The 10,189-nt window shown below is 35.7% G+C and overlaps 1 long non-coding RNA gene across 1 annotated transcript; it reads right to left on the bottom strand.

Annotated features, from left to right (window-relative positions):
* Window positions 1-1,291: 1,291 nt before the first annotated feature.
* On the bottom strand, window positions 1,292-2,994 carry LOC114751496 (uncharacterized). Its single transcript, XR_003740777.1, has 3 exons — window positions 2,939-2,994; window positions 2,239-2,306; window positions 1,292-1,476 (listed from the first exon to the last, which is right to left on the bottom strand). It is a non-coding gene; the product is annotated as an uncharacterized LOC114751496 (long non-coding RNA).
* Between the last annotated feature and the right edge of the window lie 7,195 nt (window positions 2,995-10,189).

Genomic DNA, 10,189 nt, shown 5'->3' with positions numbered 1-10,189 from the left:
ATTTGGACAAATCAATAAACTCAGCAATAAAATCATCCTCATGCTTATTGTCCTGACGAAGAGCAAAGAACTCAGTCTCCTTTTCCTGTTGCAAGGCCATAGGAAAGTAGTGATCCAAAAATTTTTCCTTGAACTCTTCAAAGGTGACGCCCAAATCATCACGACCACCAGCACTTTTCCACCATCTCTTGGCACGGTCTTCTAATAAGAAAATGGCTACTCGTGCCTGCTCATAGGTGGTACAAGGAACAATCTTAAAAATCGTCTCAAGCTTATCAATCCAAGCTTCAGCTTTCAAAGGATCCATGCTTCCATTGAATGTGGGTGGTTTATGTCTGCTCACATCTTTCATGACCTGCCTCATGGATTCATCAATATAGGGCCGTTGCTCACGTTGTGCTGAACTCTCCTCCCTTGATCCTCCAGTAAGGTTGACACGCTTCTCTAAATTACCCACACTTGGATCCTCAAGTCCATTCTCTTTTGGGCTCTCATTAATCTGCTTCCCGTCCTCCCGTCTCTTCAGAACCTCTTCCTCAAACTTTTTCAACCTCTCATCCATAGCTGTCATCAGTAAGTCCGTCATCCGTTGCAAGAAAGCCTCATTGTTTTGTTGAGGTTGGTTAGGTGGATTTGGAGGTTGGTTGTCTCCAGGGTCAGTCTGCCGTGATCGAGTCCGTACCATCTCCTCCCCACCTAAGGGTCCAACCCACCATAGGAAGTGAGTACTTAGACACAACAAAGAAAATAAGATAGGGAAGGATGTGTGTGAATATTGTATATTGCCACTACATGCAATGCATGACAGATCACAGAATCTTAGAATCTGATACCAAATTTGTAACAACGAAACTACTACACTTATAAAGTAATCAATATCAAAAAGTTAACCATGATAGAAAAGAAACTTTGTAAAAATATTTAGAAATACTATCATGGTTATATAAATATCCTAAATCATATGAGATTAACCATGATAGAAAAAGAGTTAAACCAATCCATAAATATGTCTATCATGGTTAAAAGAACTTTCTAAATTAACTGCGTGCAAAAAATATTCATAACACGATGGGTATATATGGGATAGGGCTTTGGGTATTATAAATCTAGAATATCATTTTCAACCATAAGCCCATAACACGATTTTACTAAATAGTACCTTTCATAACTTTCAACAAATCAAAAGTCATTTCATGTCAAAGATCACTGTGGATTCACCACTCATATCAAACAAAAGAAATCACATGCAAATGCCTAAAGGCCTCCGGCCTTCTACCAGCATACAGTCCAGTAACAGTTCTCAAAAGTACACTGTCAAAATAATCAATCTCAAACATATCAGAGTATGTGGAATGGGCCCTATCATGGCAATATACATCTATCCAACACAATCAAAAGAGTGGAAGCGCTACAATTTTGCAATAGCAGCTCAAGCTTCCGGAGCCTTCCCTGACTGACCCGAACGGGAACTATCACCTGGAAAAGTGTTAAATCAACGGGGTGAGACAAAAGTCTCAGTAACCAACAATCCTACTTATCAAGCATACAAGTAAGTGCTCGTGACGTGTCAAGTGAGACAATTGCAAATTCATAGTATTCCAACAAATTTCATATTGTCAAAGCATATAAAAAGTACAATCAATATTCTTCTCACCTCCCTTATATCCACCCACCTTATATCCTCTGACTAAACCCATGGGCTAAATCCTCATCCATGTGACTGGTAATTAGACAAGCTCACCGATCAAGTGATATGGACCGGCCAAAATCCACAGAGCACAAGACCGGACCATGGGTTCCCCCTCTAGTCTACTAGTAGGGTGTCAATGCCCTATAATGAATAATTGGGCCAAAGGACCAATCAGTGTACACCTGATGGCCCTACCACCTTATATCCTCAAATGTACATAATTCACCCCCTTATATCCTCTTTGTTATAGTACCCATCATCAACATCCGCCACCCCTCATATATCAACACTCAAAATATTGCATTCATAAACAATCATCACATGTAAAAATCAATTGGGATTTTCCATTTTTCAATTAACTCATAATACTTGAGATCATCATAATAGTAAACATATATCTTTTGCAACAAAAGTCTCACAAGACAATTTCAATAACAACATACTTTCATAGCTCACATCATAATTCAATAATATTTCATAAATTCCTTGTAATTCAAAATTAATCACAAACAACCTACGAGCATGAATAATAAGTAGAAAGTGGTTACCTCTTGTCTAGAACAAGTATTACCACAAGGTTAACCCCGTGCTCATACCAATAGCCCAATAATTTAATCTACACAACCAATACATTTACATATCAATACACAGCTATTTAATTAATTACTTAAACTAAAACATATATATATATAAGTTAAAGTTTCTAATTCTATGCTAAACCCAAACCTCTCATAACCTATAATTAAGTCTTTTAGCACAAAATTTATATATCCTCACAATCCAAAATTTTCATTTAAACCTTTCAAAGTATTTACTTTAATACAGATTTTTCTCAAAATTTTAAATCTGAAATTATCATATTTAAAATTCAAAAATCCTATTTTAACTTTAAATCTCAAAAACCAACCATTAGAAAATCACTATACATCAAATGCATCTAAGTAAATAATTTAATCAACAGTTTCATGGTATAAATATCATATTTTTCATAAATAAATATCTGTTTAACTAAAATAATTCATTTAAAAATATTAGGTCAGTCAATAAATAAAACTAAACTGATAGAAATGATCTACTAAAATAGCTCACAATATTATGCTTACCTATCATCAAAACTCAACACTTGCTTCAAACCCTAAACCCAAAAATTATCTCTAAACAGTATAAAACTACTATCATTAGATAGATTTAGATGAGTGGAAAAACTTTCATGAAGAGAGTTTAATGAAAAGAAGTCATTTGGCTTACCAAAATGATCTGCAAAGTTGAAACCCTACTGGAAAAATGAGAGAAGGCGCCGGAGAAGGTGAAAAAAGAAAGACGTCGAAATGTTTCTCTCTCTCTGGCCTCCCCAACGGTTAAAATAATATTTTGGCATAAATTCCAGTTAAAGACCCCATATTAAAATGGGACAAAATTATAGTTTGGTACCCCATTTTTTTCCCATTTTTTTTTGTTTAATCCGTTTTATTATTATTATTATTCAGAAATTTCCATATACATATTTTATAAATCTTATTTTCAATAATTCTCTTTTCTTAAATAAATAGAGAATAAAACTCATTTATCAAGCATTAAACTCCTTCTAAACTTAACTAAACACTAGGAAAAAAAATTGGGATGTTACAGTTTCTCTTTTAGTGTACTCAAAATAGTCCTTAACTACTGCTCATGTTCCTCTCGAGATTCAGAGTACACAAGGATATCGTCAATAAAGACTATGACAAACTAACCCAAGTACAGGCAAAAATCTAGTTCATATAATGGATGAAAGTAGCAGGGGCATTTGTTAACCAATAGCATCACTAAGAACTCATAGTGTCTGTAACGGGTCCTAAAAGAAGTCTTTAGAACGTCCTCAACCTCTATCCTCAGCTGGTGGTATCCTAATGTAAATCGATATTGGAGAGTATCGTAGCTCCAACAAGCTGGTATAGCAAACTATTGATCTGCAGTGTGGGATACTTATTCTTTACCGTTACCTTATTCAGCTCTCGGTAGTCTACGCACAACCTTAGACTACCATCCTTCTTCTTAATAAAGAGTACTGAAGCACCTAAGGGAGATACGCTAGGTCTAACGAATCTCCTTTCTGTTTCCTTAACTCCGCCATCTCATTTGGAGCTATTCGGTAAGGTGCTTTTGATATTGTCTTTATAGACCTTACTCAATCCTTTTGTCAACTTTAGACTATCTTTGCTTACCTTAACTTTATCTTCCATCTTGCTAAACTTAGTGTATTCTTGCCAAAATAGCAAGCATTTATGGCCTTCGCATTCTCTTACATTACTTCCCAGGGTTACCCTTCCTTGGGCTACTCTTGCCTGAACATGTAACATCCCAACTTTTGGATTTAGAAGTAATAGAAATAGCCTGAATTGGATAGGCTACCAGACCCTTTTTGAGCAGAAGTCCCAAAGATGAGAAAGGAAGTCAAAGCAATTTCAGGGACTAGACTGCAAAGTGAAAGTTTTAAGGGGCTAAAGTGTAATCAAAGTTAGAGGCTCCAGTAAAGTCTCGAAGGCCTAGAGAGAGAAAAGAGGCTAGATACAGGCCAAAGATTAGGTTAGAAGCCTCGAAGAGATGGTTTTATGAGGTTAGGCTTAAGCAGGGTTAAAACCGTAAATTTAGAAAGTTATGACCAACAGGGATCAAAATGGAAGAGTGTACAGAGAATTCCAAGACAATCCCAAAAATGGGAAATAATATTCTAAGGCTCTTTTGTGAAGAGAAAAGACAAAAATACCCCTGAGGTAGCTTAAATGGAATTTATGAGGTTATGACCGGTAAAAAGTATACTGTTTGACGTAATTATTTGAAATAGCAAGAGACCTCAAAAATATATATAAAAATAAGGTTAAATGGTTGAAAGGTTGTACTAATTTATAAAATTGGTCTCGCAACCAAAAGGCTAGTGGAATGGCTTTAATAAATATAAAGCTGGTTATGCTGATAAAAGGGCATTTTAGCAAATGAATTTTATGCGAGGCTTAAAGGGAGTGTTATGGCATGAGAAAACTTATAGATATTCTCTAAAATTAAAGAAAATTTATGGAGTAGACAAAAGAATTGTCTGAGCTCTGGAAGGCCATTAAGAAAGTCAGAGAAACATGGGCCAAGTAAATTAGGAGAAAACTTAAAGATTAAGTTTTGATCTAATGGCTAGGATTTAATCTCCCTTCTCCTCTACCATATTTGTGACACTTGGCACCTTCTAGAAGAATGAAGTAAGGATGATGCAAGAAGATAATGCAATGATGATGTAAAAGTCAACTTAAAGTTCCAAAATTGCCCTTACTCTTTCTATTAGCTATCAAGGGCATTCTAGTCCATTCAAGCCACATTTTTGGCTATAAATAGGCATTCCCTCCCCCTTTATTTCAGCCAAGATGAAGAATAAGAGTAGAAACTCTTGCCATTTTGATTCTTGAAGCTTAAATTAAGAAGAAGACACCTACTTTGATCAACCAAGTTTAGATCTAAGGTTAGTAAGTTGTCCCCTCTTGTTTCTTGCTTTGAATCTTTGGTTTTTATGGTTGAAAAGTTTGGTTTCCCTTAAGACATGATGCTAGCCAAAATTTATAGCATTAGGGGAAGGAAGTTTTGATGTTATATCCAGTTAAAACACAATGATTAGAGGTTGTTTCAAGTGGAATTGTGTTAACATTTGAAAGATTTCATGATATGGATGCTTGAGAATCTATTCGGCCAAGTCTAAATCTTTACCTTAGGATGAATTTAAGGCTTCCAATGGATTTAGAATGGAAAATTATGTGGAAACAAGTTGAGAAAGTGAAGTTGGAAGCATTAAAATCAAAAGTGGAATTTTAGGAATTCTAAGGGTACTATTCAGCCAGACTGATTTTTGGGAAAGGAGTTGAATTTTCATAAATCTAAGTGCATATTTGGATTCCTTGGGCAAATTTGTATAGGGTTAGCCTAAGAGAACAATTTTTACAAACCTAGAACATTAATCCAAAAATTAAGAGAAAAGGGTAAGTTCAAGAAGATTAGTCTTGAACTTTATTTAATCTCTTGGTCCTAATAGATTATATGATCAATGTGACTATGCTTTGGACCTTGAAATATCCAAGAGGATGTTTGGTGATGTTCACTGAATGCCCATATGGTTGGAAAGTCAAGGGAGTCAAAGGAAAAGTAAGAGGAAAGCTTGAGGTGTAAGGTAGTGAACTTACCTATTGTCATTGCTTGATGTTGTATGCTTGTGTGTTGCTGTGTACATGTTATTTGAATGTTAATGTGGCATGTTTAGCTGCTATAATTGCAATTCATGATGAGTAGATTATGTCTCCATGGCCATGCATCAAGAAGTTAGCTTTGAGCATGCTAATATGTCACTAATTAACAAGAGAATAAACAAGTTGCGTGTAGTGCATTAGTATCCCTCTGGCATGATTAATATGATATTGTTTACTACTGAGATTTCCCTAAATCTCACCCCTTCCTAACCAACTATTTAGGTCAATCAATGATGGGCAATAATGGCATGAGAAGCAAGGAGAAGAAAGTGGAGAATTATTGATGTTAATGAATGATAGTATTATTCGATGTGTAATTCTTCTATTATGTAATTTATGTTATGGATGCCTATAATGCCATGTAATTAATCATCATGTTTTTGGAATGAATGAGAGTTTATGAGCATGAATGGGAAAGAGTAAGCCCATGTTATGTATGCTAAAGAACTAAAAAGAATTAAAGTAAAGAGATGTTAAGAGATAAAACGTAGGTCCTCGAGCCGTGAGTTTGTAGCTCCAATTTAACCTATCAACGAATGAGTTAAGCTATGAGATTTGGTAGACTGATAGTAAACATCCCAAGATTTAAAATGAGAGGTAGATCACCTCAATTGGACATGTATACAATGAGATACGAATTTCCAAAGTTAAGGCATAGAATTTGGAAGTTTCAGATTTTTCAAATGAACAGTAATCATCACTAAATAAACTATACGAATTGGTCAAGGATAAGTCCAGTTTGATATTTTTCCACTAAATAGCATTGAAATAAATTTTATTAGAATTTTAAAACACCTTAATACAATTTTTATGAAATTAGTTATGAACTTTTGAAGTTGGGCCTATAATCTAGAACTAAACAGTGAATAGTAACCTAAGTAATTATGTTAAAATTTTAAATCCACGGGCTTGTGTTGTGATCTACTTGAACCATAATGCTTACAAATGCGTGCTTTGAGGGGTTAAAGGTAGGGTGTTTCAGAGCATGCTTAAGTGAATAGTGCTGATGGGAATATGAAGCATTGATGCTGATAGGCTTGAACCTTGGTACTTTGCTGTCTTAAACCCTTCTTGTTCTACATTTAGTCGAGTCTTTTCAGCTTATATTCCTGATTCTAGCCTCTTCTTAGGGATCTGCCCATCAATATTCAGTCTATCACTTATCACAAGGGGTTCTTTCCATATCTAGAGCTAGCCTAAATACCTCTTGTTTAGGTCTTACAGCTCTAATTTTCTAACCATGGCTTTCCTCTTTTAATCAGAAGAAAATTAAGCTTAGCCTAATCAATGATAAGGTTATTTGGAAGAAAGTCATGGGTACTCTCTCTGTGCTGGTTTACCACTAAGGAGGTTTCTGTATCTTAAACTCATGCCTGGTTTTCATCTTCTAAAGAGGTATTATACTCTTACTCTTATGGTTCAGCCACTTTCCCTTAGGCTCGATCCACTGCGACCTCGGGAGATACTGTGCTCTACCGTAAGCCTCTTCAAGATCCATGGTGACCCTGAAATACTATCATCTATCTGAGCCATATTAAGATCTTTAGGAGACTCTGACTATAGGGTTGAATAAGAAAATAAGTCACCTCTACTTGGTAACTTGACTGATCATTCCCCAAGACTGTTCTATTGGCTAATATGATTCTTTTGGGCCTCATTCAATTCTTTAGGCCACCTATCTGCTTCTTTAGGTGCCTAAGCCAGTCTACCTTAGGAGTTCTCTTACTCCTCTAGTTGCTCTTACTGTTCTTATCTACTTTAGAATGGTATAAGGAGAGGACTTATGCAACTTCTCTTTCTTTTACTTCACTTTCAGTATAAGTATACTCTAACATGCATAATGCCTGGTATTTCAATGCAAGGAGTACAACCTCTTACTGGTTACTATGTTTGTAGCATGCCAACCAGACACCTTATCTCCAAAAAGGGAGCCTCTCATCCTGATGCAACTAATTCTAGAAGTTATAGGGAGAGGACTTATGAGGTTCTCTTTTTTTTGCTTGCCCTTCTCTGTTAAGCTCAGAGACATTGAACCCTAGCTTTGTTCTTGGCTAGTCACGCTTCTATTGGGGCGAAGTCACTCCACTTGTCTTGCTTCAGCTACTCCCCTTTCCTGCTCGGACTAGGTATCTTGCTCCATCTAGAGCAATATCAATTCTGACTCAGAGGACTATTCTACCAATTTCTCTAGGAAGTCCCATAGCCAAGACCATATTCCTTGTAAAGGGTGCCTTTCAACTTAACCCCAAGTAACTGAGCATCTCTTAACATCCTTAGGAACATACCAACCTCATAATGCTAGTTCCCCGTATAGCTATCTGTCTCATTTTCACCTCTTTCTCTTCTTCTTAATCCCTAAGAATTCTACTAGGGCTATTCATCTTGAGTTTATTATCTCAAAGTTCCTATTTATCTATTTTGGGACTGGAGGTAGCTACTCTATCATGGTGCCCCAATTCTAATGAGGCTGTAAGAGTTTGTCTAGCTAAGTGGCCACTATATCCTCTTAGTGGTCTACAGACTCAATCCCTAACTATCTTATTCAACTCCTTATCATTGCTCTTCCTCTTGAGGAGGAATTTGATAGCTCTAAATAATGGCTATCTCTCTCTCTGATCTCTATCAGTCTTACTCTTAGCGACTCACAGTCCATCAAGTCTTGCTGAGATACCACCTCAGCATCTGAGAGTCACTGTCTCTATTTGTTACGACGAGAATTCTTGTTCTTAGTGATGAAAGTCACCACTTCCTCTGGTAATCACTATTATATTTATTCATCACCACCAATTTTCTTGGTTCATCGTCACGAAAAACATACTTTCCCTTAAGTTATGATAGTCTTAGCTAGCTTTATTCATCCTAGCATTGCCTGCTGCCTGAAGGACTTTTATGTCCTAGCCTCACTGTGATCCCCAACTAAGTTCACTACTTTCTTTAGCCATTGAGAAAGGGTCTGGCTCATATCTCTAGGCTATTAGCACTTTTGGTTTCTCCTATCCTCAGGGATCACTGGCAGGCAGAAAGCTATCTTTAGCTCTTTCTAGCTTTTTATATCCATTTAGGAATCAAAGATAGCTACTTTGATTGTGCATCCTTAATCTCATATCAAGGCTATACTAACTATATCTAACTTAGGTTGCCACTTTACCTTTTCTTCTAGGGTTTAGACTTTTAGACTCATACCTCTATCTAATTATAAGCCATTATCCTTTCTTTCTCTAGAGGGGAATTCTCTTTATTATTAAACAATGGTGACCTTCCTTAGCTTATGATTTCTTATCAACATTTATTTGTTCTTTTCTGATTGAGGACTCAAACTTCACCTCTGGTTGATCCTCAATACTTATTTTTCCTTGACCATTTACCTCCAATCCATAACCTTAGTTGGACCATGGCTAGTATTCCATTACTAGCTCTTACCTGAACTGGGCTTTTCTAAATCCTTACAGATAGTTCTCTTTTTTCCTATGCCAGAACCTCTTATCTAATACCAAAAATATCACACCTTACTTATATTATACCTTAGAGTCCATCTAGAGCCATTTGAACCACTATAGATGGCCCTAAGCTCATAAAAACGTAACTTGGATACTGATTTATAGAAATTACTGCTCATTGTGCATTTTTCAGATTTCAAGTCCAAATTTGAAAAATCATAACTAATTTTATAAAAATCATATGAAGGTATTCTAAAATTCTACAGAAATCTCTTTTAATGCTCTTTAAGGAACAAATGTCTAATTTGATTATCTTCGGCCAATTCGTATAGTTTAATCAATAAATATTACTGTTCATTTGATAAAATCTAGAACTTTCAGATTCTGTACCTCAATTTTAGAAATTCATCTCTCTATGTGTACATATCCAATTAAGGTGATCTACCTCTCATTTTAAAGTTTGAGATGTGTACTATAAGCTCGTTAAATTTTGTGGCTTAATTGTCCATTTGATAGGTCAAATTGAAGCTTAAATCTAACTGCTCTAGAACCTACGTTTTATCCCTTAACTAATTTTGCTTTAATTCTTTTTGTTTCTTTGGCATGTAAAACTTGGGCTTACTCTTTCCCATTCATTCTCATACATTTCCATTTATGCCATAGTCTTTCTAAACACATACATTACATCATGGGCATTCATAACATAATTTATAATATAGGAGAATTATACATTGAACATTAACCTCATCATTAACATCAATAATTCTCCACTTCTTCTCCTTACTTCTCATGCCATTATTGCC

This window comes from Neltuma alba, unplaced genomic scaffold (assembly GCF_004799145.2).
Source record: "Neltuma alba isolate B1F8T4 unplaced genomic scaffold, ASM479914v2 tig00000051_pilon, whole genome shotgun sequence".
Lineage (NCBI taxonomy): Eukaryota > Viridiplantae > Streptophyta > Magnoliopsida > Fabales > Fabaceae > Neltuma > Neltuma alba.
This window is presented reverse-complemented; position numbering and strand designations above follow the sequence as displayed.